Source organism: Cupressus sempervirens, chromosome 1 (genome assembly GCF_028749045.1).
Source record: "Cupressus sempervirens isolate cs-2001-9-10 chromosome 1, ASM2874904v1, whole genome shotgun sequence".
In the NCBI taxonomy this organism is placed as follows: Eukaryota; Viridiplantae; Streptophyta; class Pinopsida; order Cupressales; family Cupressaceae; genus Cupressus; species Cupressus sempervirens.
The window spans coordinates 787125440-787139056 of record NC_143118.1 but is presented as its reverse complement, the minus strand read 5'-3'; the positions used below and the strand labels follow the sequence as shown (position 1 = coordinate 787139056).

Here is a 13617-nt window from a genome sequence, read left to right as displayed (position 1 = left end):
TCCATTTTTATGTTGAATCTAGGTATTGTATTCATGTGAATGTAGGTACTAAGAATACCATTGTAAGGAAAATGTGTGGTATCATATTGTATCATGTTGTGTTGTGTTGTAATGAGCATGAAGTTTGGATTTTCATGGTTTTTCTTACTTTTTATTTTCCATGATTTTGTGCATGAATGTTGTTATGGGTGTGAGGGCTTCACTCACCCTTTGGGAAGGGAAGATAAGTCCAAGGTGAAGGGATTAGCTGGCCTTGAAATTATATTTGAGAACCTTTGAGTATCAAATCCATTGTATGCCATATTCATTCATATCTTGCTAGGGGTAATAAGGGAATTTTGGTGTAGAAAGGAAGTTTATGGAGTATGGGCTCCAATGAAGCTACAACTGATGGTAGAGTGTGTGGAGGAGGATTGTGAAAGCCTTGAAAATGCATGTAATTTTCTAATTTGTGAAAGCCCCGAAAGGGCATGAAATATGTTTATTGCAGATATTGTTTGATGTGGCAAGTCTCCATTTGAAGAGAAAAACTTTGCCCTATGTTCAAAATTCTATTGGTGAACCATTGTAAAATAGACTTGGGATGGAACTTTTCAAGTGTTGTAATGTGATGTATATGCATTTGTAAGATTAGAATGAAACTGAGTTTGAACCTTGTTTCCCCAGCTTGGTGGGTGGCCTCTTTGGAGGCCTAGGATGGGAGGTGAGCCTCCATGGTTCCAAATTTTGTGTTTTTTTACAAATTTTGTGAGAATAAATCCTATGAAGAGATTAGTGTTTCACCCTTGACAAAGTTCAAGAATCAAGTGTTGTGGAGAGACTAATCTTTCCCTCGTCATCTCATATTGTGTTGTGGTATTAAGTTTCTATTGTTGTTTCATTGTAATGTGAAAGGGATTTACTTCCTATTGTATATTGTTGTAAAGGTGTAAAGTAAAGTTTGAGAGTAAAAGCATATATCTATGCCACCATTTAGGATACCAAAACCTATTTTGGTCAAATATTAGTTCTCTATCTATTAGTGTTTTGAAACATTACAAGTTTCAAATTACCTCGATGAGAACAAGACACATCTAGGGGCAGCTAACTCCCATCCTTAACATAACTTTTTAGAGACTAAGCTGACTATAAGGCTAGACCCTACTTCTACTTCAGGCTCTACAAAACCTAGGCAGGTGGACCTTAGATTCAATTGTATGGTACCAGTGTAAAACATATTCTTGAATCTATTAATTACAAATTTAACCCTTATATCTCCTAATAACTCATGAAATGACATAGATTTGTAGTAGCTAAATGCAATTCTATTAAATTCACAAGCTAAGTGAGGGCATTCTATTCTAGCTCTTCAACATGAAAGGGAAAAGCATTTGATTAATAATGTTGAATTTAGCAAAACCCCAAATATGTAGCAGTAAAAACTAATGATCCTATAGCTGATTAGTGCCTTATCTATTGGGAAATTCCATGAATCAAATGAATACATCTATGATATCAAGGACATATTTCATACACCTAGACATCAAATCTATCCTATCACTTTGTGAATCAAACATTAGTGTTTATGACCTCATTCTCATGAAATATCCTTCTCAAATAACCAACAACCCTTTCAAACACATCAAGCATTTACTTGGCCCTTTGTTCCAATAGCAAAACATTTCTAACATACAAGAATAAAGTGATACAAATGGATCTCAACTCTTTGTTCCTAGACCACATAAGACTATAGATTACTGAGATGAGAGATGAGAAGCAGAATGAAACTAATGAAATTCTTGTTCATTTATATTCATTTCTTTCAAACAATACATTTAAATGCATGAAATCAAAACATGAAAACACCTAATAGATCTGAACTTTTTATATTATCTTTCCTACTATTGTTCATACAAGAGAAATTGCTAAAGAAAATGTGGTGTCATAGTCAAGAAAACACATCAAAACTGGAACCATTATTCTCATAGATCTAAGTAAACTCCAGATTGAAACACACATGGTATCATAGAAATGAGTCTTCTTTTCCCAAAAACTGGAACCAACCTTAAAGGGATGAGAGAAGGAAATATATAGAAGAGAGATGAATTCTTGGATCTGATCCGAGAATGGCATGTGTCCACTTGAAATTCCATCCTTTGCAATTGCAAAACCTCTTTCCTTTTTCTACCCCAGAGATCTGATTTTGTTTTTGTCATTATACTATAACAAAATGGGGAATATCTCCTGTTAAATGATGAAAACCATTTTGTTTGCCAAAATATCTAAAAGCATCATAAAATTTTGATGAAATCCTCATTTAACCAACTTAAAAGTGATCACATTTGACCCCAGCTGCATTCTTACCATGTGTTACCCATATTCATCTCATTACCATGCTAGAAAATTGTTTTGAACTTCGACACCTGAACACAGTTGAAAATTGGGAATCTAGAAGAAAACCTTGAATAACTTGAACAAGTGGCTTCTTGTGCAAAAAAACCTCCAAAATCAAAAAGTTTGTCTTCTCCTGATTTTAGTGATATATAATATTGCTATATTCACCTATCAAAAACTCCCAGAATCTCAATTTGAAAAATAACCCCCTATTATAAAACATTTTATGCACTTCTAAATTTTTAAAAATTAAAAATTTCTAAAGTATAAACTTTAGAATAAATGCCCCTTTGATTTAAAAATTCTGTATGTGCATTCTGAGAAAATATATTTAAAATGACAATTAAATTTATTATATTTTTTAGTCCCCTTAGGCCCTAACGTGTGTCACATGGAACCATATTATTGGCTTGATCTTTTGTTACATTCACTTGTTGATAGGGGTCAACATGTCACCATGTGCCTCGGGCCCACTGTCATGTGGCACTCAGACACATTCCTACATTGTTTAAATTCTAAGCAACTTCCCCAAGTAGGAAAGCACCCACCATAGGATGCGCCACATGGTGCAATCCTATGCCTCCTATCTCCATATCATTAGTCACAATTGCTTGGTAAAAAATTTAACCATAGTGACCCCTAGTTGTCTAACCACGGGCCCCACCATGCATGACCCTTGCCTTTTAAAAGACGGTGTCTTTGTGGCACTAAGTTATTGAGTGAAATTGTATATAAATATCTAAAATTGCTTCCCCACAAGGAATGTGGGATAACCTATTTGTGGGTTTCCTCTACTTACAAGGTGCTTTTGCTTCCTTTGCACATGGGCTTTCTACACTCTTCTTATAGCTTCAAAATTGGTGGCTCTCCTTGTTTGCAATGACCTTCTCTTTGGCTTGGATTGATGAAGGATGCCACCTCCAATGACATCTCCAAATTATGCTTGCAAATTTCTCCTTGTGGCATCTCTGTTTACTATCATGGGTGCTACAAATGGTTTTATTTCCTAGGGAAAGACTCTATAGCTTGGGGACTTCAGAAGTTTCATCCTATTACACCTTGAGAGACCTCCAGTCCGAAGTTGCCCACTGATGTAGATCAACATCCTCCATCCCAATTATGGTTCCAGTGAACCTTCGCTTTGGGGCCTCCTCCCCTTCAAATCTCATCTTAAATCTCATACCAACTAAAAGGTTTCTATTTATAGCCTCCATATATTTATCACAAGGAATAATAAATTTAGACTGGCTTGTTCTTGGATCGTAATATACAATAAACATGGTATGTGTTGCAACAACATGAGAGACTATAGAAATTATGCCAAGATGCATGTTATGGCTAGACATGTCTAAAGATGGCATATTTATCTACTACCTCATGATGTGTCTTACCCCTACCCTTAATTCTCCAACCCTTTAGAACTAATAAAGACACTCCAACCTGTTCTTAGTAGATGTTGTCAAGGTTGACCTCAAAAAATATGTCTAAAATGCCAATCGATCCCATGTAGATCTTTAGCTACCAACTCTTGGATCAGAGGCTATTGGCTCATATCCAGAGGTGGAAGGCATTCATCGGCATGTCTTCTAAGAATCAAAAAGTATCCATGAGTGCTGGTTTTAGAGGTAGTAAGTGTTTTACAAAAAAAATGCACATTCCTCTTTGGAGAAGGATTTGATAGGGTTGCATCACTACATGCCTCATTCTCCACATTATCCTGCTCTTTGAAAATTCTTGCAAGATGATCAACTTTTTCCTCAATATTTCTACTCTTGTTAATCCATGATAAAACTTCTATTCTACCTTCTGACTTTTGCTTAATTTTTTGAGGACACCACAAGTCCCCTAAATTGAGGTTTTAGCAAGATGTGGTATGTGATCTATATTCTAGATTGGGGTTCTTTGAAGAACATCTTAACATAGGCATCCTGTAATCTCAATAAACTCTACCAAGAAAATGGGGCAATCTCCTACATTTGGATTTGATATTTGTTTACTAGGTATAATAGTAGGTAGCTCTTTTACACATTTAATCTTCAGTCCTGTATTTGCTACTCTGGTGAAATTAGGCAGGCACCAAAGTGGGTCTAACTAAAAAAATTTCATTTCCAAACAACTAAACTATAAAACTAACTTATTCACCCTCTAGCACTAATTTGAAACAAATTCAACCACTGAAAGTGAATTAGAAGGTCATTTTACATCTTTCTGCAAACTATCAATATTGCATCAAGAGGTCCTTTGACTCACCTTAAAAACTGGGGCACAAATTCTCTGTTCCTCACTTTTGCACCCTGTCGAATCTCATCTCATGAAAAATTCTCAGTCAATAGATATTGACTATCAAAGTTGCCCTTTTAAAATTGGCTACAAGAAAACAAGACAAAAAACCATAAAATGCTTTCAGATTCGGCTTCAAAAACTGGGTAAACTAATTCTTGGGGGAACATAAACTAGGACATTGGTTCACTATCATGAGGAGAGTATAAATTTGTAATTTGAGCTCATGATGAATAACAAAATGCATTTGGCAAATGATCAAAGTGGGATACTTAGAATTTGCAGACTGGAAGTAATGTTAGAAAAGTTATTTTTGCACATGGAATGGACTTGGGAAAGTGTGCAGATGATTTTTTCAAAACTTGAAAATTGATACACTTGTAGTATTTTTAGAGGATGACATAGTGGTACAATCCATTCAATCTCACCTATCATGGATCTCAAGATATGACATCACAAACAAGGGTTTTGACAAGTATGAACTTCTTGATATTAGTAAAACTTTATAAATTGCATTTGGAATCATGCTTAAAAATTGATCAAACAGAATCATCATAAGCTCAAAATTGAAACATAGCAAGTCTCCGACCTCTAAAATGCAATGCAAAAGGAATTTTCTCATTTTGGTCAATTGGGTAAAAGTTATAACAGGTCAAATAGGGCCTTCCAAAATTTAGAACAATTCACATCAGCATGACATCAATAAATGACCACTTTGAGGGATTCAAAACCTAGTCAAATAAATTTGAAATGACTCAAAATATGAAACATAGACTCTCTAGTATGGAAACTAAAAATTTCCAAAGTGGTGTGTCATGAAACATTACTAGGTATGAGATATTCAGTTGCAAACATAGCCTCCTGTTACTGTTTGACACTTCGGCAAAAATGCAGATTTGATAATTGCTCAAAACAAGACTTCACGAAATGGCTTAGAATGACAATTTATCATCAGGGAACACATAGATGTACTAAATTCAAGGTGCTAGAAGTATTAAACACCTCTTGGGGATCAAAAGTACAATTGGGTACATATGCATCAAAAAACATTTATAGCGCTTAATTTCTTCAATGATACTCAAAATTGGGGCTTCAATTTTGAGTCCCAACACTACAAAACTCAATGTTTTTCAAAAAGTAAAAATACGCTTTTATAGATCTTAGCTCCAATATCATCATTATATAATTTTTTGAGTATTTTGATTAGTTATAATATGTTATGATTTCAAAATATTATAAGTCAATATTTCAATATTTTAGAAGATTCTCCCTCAAGAAAGGAAAAAAAATAATAACTCATATAAAAAAAAATTTAAAAATATATTTATCTCTAGAGGAGAGAGTCCTCTTTGTGAATATGTAATTTTTTTCAAGGTGGTGTAGATTTGATAGGGAAGTTTTGATGGGATGAAAAATTGTTGGATTCTAATAAGGTTGAGTTTGAATACTTGTAACAAAGAATATATATATATATATATCCCCTAGCTATACATGTCATCTATAAGATATTTTCAAATCAGAACAAAAAAAAGATGATTTGCATATACTTGTTTGACGAGAACTACACCCTATATTTTTTACAATTAAAAAAGGGACTTCAAAATAAAATAAAATGATGAATTATTACTTAAAAAAATTACAAAAATTATAGGTGTAAAATTCATACAATTCTATACAAATCATTAGTTTACATCATCCTCAAATTCTAAACACAAATACTATTTTTTTGTCATTAATGTTGAGCTCTCGCATTCTAATATCTCATTTCTTTATAAAAGGTGACACAGGTTTGTGCTTTTACCCTTGAGAATTTGTATATAGTTGTCTTTGTAGGAGAAATATTGTGGCATTATCATAGTTGTGTAGGAAGGAAAAAAATCATTTCATGTAAAAGAATATCTAATATTGTGCGAACCATATTGAAGTTATGTAAAGTAGGTAATTGTTCTTGCCTAGATTTTGTATTCTATTAATAAACCCTACGGAGTTCTCATATGAGGGAATATTGTAATGATTAATTCATGTAGATTTGAGTGATTTCATTTTAAGGCTCTTTATTATGTATTTTTATTAAATGGCAATATAAGGTTCTCAATAGTTCATGTGTATGCATAGAAAGTGATTCAATTTGCTTCAAAAATAAACAATCTCATTTATGAGAGTATTCATCTTTTAGAAAACATTTATGGTTGATTATTTAATATAGGTAGTATGTAAAATTTTGAGTATCTATCACCAATAAATCTCTAGACTATATAGATGTAAGAAATTACATCAACTCATCATCAAACAAGCTACCTTGACATAATAGTTGTTATAGAAGAAAATAACTCCTCGTATGATATAGTTAAAAAATTCATAAGGGAGAGTATGTTGTAGATGTATTTTAACTCTCTGGAAATTGTATGGGAGAAGGAAATAATTTCTCTCCCCAATTATAGACAATAAAATAAGCATAAGCTTAGTCCAAGTAACATGTCCTGTCAACTGAAGAGATACACCAAATAAGATTTTAGAACATAAAAATTTGTAGTAATATTATGGTAATGTTAGACATGTGACTGCATGTCACAATCCACAACTACACACACACACACACACACACACACACACACACACACACACACACACACGCGCGCGCGCGCGCGCAAATTTAATAGTACCCATGGAAGGACATGATGTGATGAGAGGAAGGAACCATAACCCAAATATATATATGTATATGTATATATACATATACATACATACATATATATATATATATATACATATGTATGTATGTGTGTGTGTATATATATATATATGTATATGTATGTATATATATATATATATATGTATATGTATATGTATATATATACACATATGTATATATACATATACATATGTATATATGTATATATATACATATACATATGTATATATATATATATATATACATATATATATATATATATATGTATGTATGTATGTATTTTATATATATATATATATATATATATATATATATATATATATATATATATATATATAACAAAAACTATAGACTTCTACCATAATACCTATTTTCTAGGTGAGCAGCCACCATTCATGGTAGCATATATAACAAATAATATAAAATTTAATAATAAACAAATTTAAACACATTATATTGAGCCCTTGCTAGGATAAGGAAAGGGAATGCAAAAATGTCTTGGGAAGACGAGAAGTCACATGTCTCTCCCCTTTCCCACTTTTTTCTCCTCCCTAGGTGCCTCCAAAGGCTGCCCATAATAGGGCTCAAGTAGATTCAAACACCCCTATATGCGCCCTTGGAAAGATAAATGCAAGGAGTGAACCTTGGGAGTTGGGGATGGGAAAAGGTAAGAGGAAGTTAGTGTAGGTTAATAATTGGTAGGATATGATTTTTATTTGTTGTATACATAAAGATGGTTGGCGTAGGTTTAGGAAATGGATAAATGTGTTAGTTTGTATGTGAGTTAGTCAGGGTACGAATGTTGGCTTATTAATAGGTAAATAGTTAACATTAAATTTGGGTTGGTAATATTATTGCCAGTTTTAGGCTTGTATTGGTTAATTTTAATTAAGAAAGTCACTATAATATTTAGGAATTTCAGAAGTGAGCTTAAGGGGCCCATGTGGGTAGCAAGGATATGAAACTTAGCAAGTAGGTATTTGTTACTAGTTGGCACAAGTAATTTGGGAAGTGGCATTTAGCTAGTAGTGAAGCCAATATTGTAAGTAGTTAGTAGAATAGTTAGTGATAAAGTAATTATTCAAGATTAGAATTAATATCATTTTTGGTAGATTCTTATACATATATTTTTGTATTATAGTTGTTTTATTTTATTTTATTGGTGTACAGTTTAATGTCAATTGATTTATACAATATTGATAGATCATAAACATGATATAATATTTTATTCATGAATGTAAATATGTTAATACATATTCAAATTTATTTATTTAATTCATCTTGCATTTAGGAACATAAATTTTGAATAGAATGTATAAGGGTAATGTGAAACTAAGCATAGTGGCTCTTATATTGACAATTATGCTGACAGCTTCTCGATATATATATATATATATATATATAGAGAGAGAGAGAGAGAGAGAGAGAGAGAGTCATCCTAAAGTATATATATTACTATTCAAAATGAATAGATATATAACCTTTATTAACCTTCCTAGTAGCTACCTTTAAATAAAAACTCTATATAGCATCAAAGTGAAATAAATTATGTGTGCTATATAATGAATGGTAATCATAATAACTCAAAGATTTTTATATGTTGAGTTCCCTCTCTTTCCTACATGTATAGCATTAGAAACTAAATAATATGTTTTACCATTATTATTGCCTAGTTAAAGTTTCATGGATATATTTATCTCCTTTTCTTTCATCATTTAATAAATACATCTTATGTACCTATTGTTCTTCAGATGCAAGCATTTTGAATAAGTTCATATAGTTTCTCCCCTTGTATTACTTATAATATCCAATTACCTATGTTGTTAATCTGGTAATGATTAGGTGGCTACCACGTTATTAAGATCTCGATACTTATTTATGATTAATCACATATCTCAACTCAAGCTAGACCTAAGAATATAATCCATGACTAGGTGCAAACACCCTTTTAGTAATGGTTTTTATCAGAATATGATTTGAACAAGATTGTGATATCGAGTATGCTAGTGCTAGCAATACTATGCCAAGTAAGGTATGCATTAGGTTGATCACTTGATATACTCATTAGGAACTAAACCTTAAGGTATTATTTTTCAATTTGGATAAGGAAATTAAGTGTGTGGAGATAGACCAAAACATTAAATTGATATAACCATGAGTAGAATTTTCAAACTCCTAATTGTTTGATAGATTAGACATAACATTCTTATGTCTATATGTGATTCCTTAGCTTTAGTTTCAAAAAAATATATATTGTAGTTGTGTTTTGCCCTAAAATTTTGGGCATGACATTATGGTATTAGAGCCTAGTTCACAACACTTGGGCATTAATGGGTCCATGTGCAATGTATGATTTTCAAGTTACCATAAGAAAATTAGAACACTCACTATAATAAAAATTTGACAAACTAAAATTTCAATTTTTTGACTTCTTTATGTAGCTTGAGTAAAACTTATCATCCCAGGTGATCAATTCATGTTAAGTGATCTTACATGATTAATGATTTTATTATTTAATTTCTTTTTTAAAAATTGTATTTCAAAGTAGAGTATGTCCTCCTATGATATTGGAGCCATAATAAGCATTAATTATTGAAAGGATAAGTAAGTTATATACTTTAGATAAGTAACGTTACTCAGTAATAGTAATGATATCCTTAAAAGTTCTGAGGATTAAGATATGTGAACACTCTACAAGGAAGGAATGAGATAAGTATTAGCATGTGAAACTAAAATACTTAAATAACATGATAAGAAGGGGAATTTATGCAACCCCCTCGCCTCCAGTAGCTACAAGACCTATTGGGTCATGATCAATGATCATGTCGTGCACAATACAAGTTTTAGATATACCAAGATCTAGAAGGATTGAGTGGATTTGTAACTTATACTTAGTAAAAACCATTAAATTCCCATGAATTGAGTTTGTTTCTTAGGATTGACACAATGTTCTTAATTAGAAATTGATAAGAAAAATAAATAGAAGAAAACCATAGGGTTGTGAATAGCTACCCTACTATGAAGTTCTAGTGGAACAATGATTGAATATTATACATTAATGGAATGTTTTATGATTAAATTGTCATTACAATGACTCTCTATATATATGATAAAGCCATATACAAGGATACAGAGTAGAAGATTTCCCTTAAGATATGATATTTCAAATATGCTAACTCTATAAGTACCCTTGTATGTAATACCTTGTTAGAATTGACAAATCCATAACAACATATGAATTAATAATTAATGCAAAAACAAAAGAAGAAAACTATAAGAATATGGATAACACACATATTTAATGTCATTCACTGAAAACACAGGCTATGTCCACCTACATAGTCATCCAACCTTTCTTATTATCCAATTATTATAGTACAAACCCTTACAGCTCAATGACACCACAAGAACAACCTATCTCATTATACATCATATTTTCACACAACCCCTAACCCTAAGCTATCTTATATAATATATTCCCACTTTAGGGTTACAATATGGTTATCTAAATAAGGTGCAATAAAATATGAATGGAAATATTTTTTTCTGATCAGTCAACATAGACTAACATATCTATCACAAATTCTTAGTAAAAACCTATTCCTTAGAGAATTCATCATTACATCTCGACTAGTGCTTGATAGGAAAGTATGCTAGGTTAATATAGAGGCATCTCATGGGTCCTTCTAGTCAAGAACCTATAGTATCATATTCCAATATGTGTGACACATACCTTGATCATTTTTGTAAAGCCAAAGAGCTATTTGTATAATTGGTGTTAAATGTCTACCTACAGACAACTTTATGTAGTTCTCGATGATAATAGGTAGAAAGGTAAGAAACCATAGTCAATTGAAGAATGAGCTCCTAGACTCAAGGACCCTATCAACAATAAGACTTAGATGATACTCCTGCCTATTGCAGGAGATGACTAAAAATACAAGAGATTTTTCTTTGCATAACCATTGATTTCTAATATAGCTATAAGATAACTTTTCTCTTCTTCCCAATAGGAAACCTTGGTATGACCACACCACTCTTAAAATTTTGCATCATTGTTGCTCTCAATTTATTTTTTCAACTATGTGGAGTTTCTATTTCATTGATTTCTTATTTTGACCCCACTACCTTGGGGATAGCCCTTGTTTTAATTTAAGATTTATCATTGTGGCCACACTTGTGTTCATTTTTCTTTTTATTGGTTATTTTATCTTTGGCTTTAGGTTATTTATGAAATTTTTTCAAGTGAATAGTGTTGGTTAGTGTGTTGTGCTACATTTTATGAGATGGCCATACCAAGGAATATTCTAGAAAATCTATGTGATAGATTGGGACACTGTAAGATGGCCTTGTTATAATATATGAAGCTTTTAGATAGGGCCTTGGAAACAAATACCTTCTTATATCATAAATATGAACTCTTTCAAACTTCATGTAGCATAGAAATAGATTCTCCTTTGACTTTGAAATGATGTGAATAGACACCACATTAATGGCTTTAAGTAAGGGTGTTAAAAGTTATAGAAAGATTTAATGGGCATTGGAATAGTTAGACCTAGGTAAGATTTTGTAATGATTACAGTAGTTGAAAAAATGAAATGATCAAAATAAGACTAAGGAACTTGGAGTAGAATCTATGTGATGCCCCTATTGGCCAAATATCTATATTTATGCCAGAAAGAATAGTACACAATGACCAAGTTCCCAACTACAACTCAGCCAAGGAGATAATGCAGTGACAAACAAGTGTCTGCATTTGACAAAAAATAAGTAAATCTTAATATTTAACTAAAATAATTAAAATTTTGGAAATACTGATAGAAGATAAATAACCCCATCAAGGAAGGACACCCCTCATTGATGAGTTATTTGTCAGACCTACAATCATAAAATTTAGTTAGTACAGGAAGAAGTGAATAAATTATGCCATTAAAGATTAAGTTAGCAAGTAAGAATTAAAAAAAGAATATGAAAACATTGGTAATTAAATAGATAATGTATCTAGAAAAATAAGATTTCCAAGAAAATGGACTTCAAAATTTAGTATAACCAAGAAAGAGGGAGAATTCTGAGTATATGGCACCATATGAAAAATAAATATGTTAACAGTATTACTGATTAAAAAATGGAAGTAACAATAATTAAACAAGAATAGGGAAGGCAGTAAGAATTTAAAAAACATGTACGACCTAGTTTGACAATGAAGGATTGCACTATGTTAGATTGATCTTTTAATACATTGTTAGAATTATTATATTCATTAACCCCAAGAGATTAGGTAGATAATAAAAAACGTATATAAGGAAAATTATTGTTCCAAGTAAAGTATCATGTAAGGGATACTTATGCTAGACAGTTGAGGATTACAGTAGCTACACCAATGGTTAGATGATACCTAAGCAAAATAATTGTGAAGTAATCAACTCTAGGGAAGTTTAACCATATCATGAGTTGTGGCCCAAAGTTTAAAAGTACCTTAAACTAAATCATGTATACACATAAAATTCATTATGAATGTTCTGTAAAAGCCTCTAAAATTGGACCGTTTATGCTAAGACTAGGTAAGTCCTATATATGAATATGGTAAACCTAATTTTGAAAGACTTCTACGAGTAAGTCAAACACAAGGGGGGAAGATGTAAGGCTACTACCTAGTACCTTATTACAAACCCTAAATATGAGGGATATGATTATGGTTAGAGAGAGAAAGATCATTATCTGACATGTTTTAGTCTCTTAAGAAGAGGATGTGAATTATATGTATAGATATCCTTACATCTTATGATAAAATGAAGGTAAGGAAGTTTTAGAATTTATTTATGTCATGAGCAACAATTTATTTATCAATAATGAACTACAAGATGTTGCTTGAGATGGATATATATTTTAGTTATTGCTAGTTGCATTTGGTTGATGAGTTAAGATCATATGGAATAAAGGTTTGAAATTTCATAACCTAGAAACTAGGTCACTGGATGCATGGTATTTTATGATCTATTAAGATAATTGAATTGGATGGTTATTGTGGAAAGAGGAATCAACACCCACCCTTATGATATTACTAATAGTCATAGATGAAAATATGGTAGAACTCAATATGATGTAATGTAATACATTAATTATTGTTCAAATAGTAATAGGTGAATATGTTGACATTCACGAGGATAGATTTTATGGCCCAATAAAATGTAACAGATTTATTCTATGATTGATTTTTTAAACTATATGACTATGCAAACATCCTAATTACTTGACATAATTGATACACCCTA

The 13617-nt window shown here is 31.6% G+C and overlaps 1 pseudogene; it reads right to left on the bottom strand.

The window, feature by feature from the left end:
* Positions 1 to 3310: 3310 nt before the first annotated feature.
* The window catches only part of LOC149580223 (auxin response factor 7-like), a 137092-nt pseudogene continuing 126785 nt past the window's right edge, over positions 3311 to 13617 (bottom strand).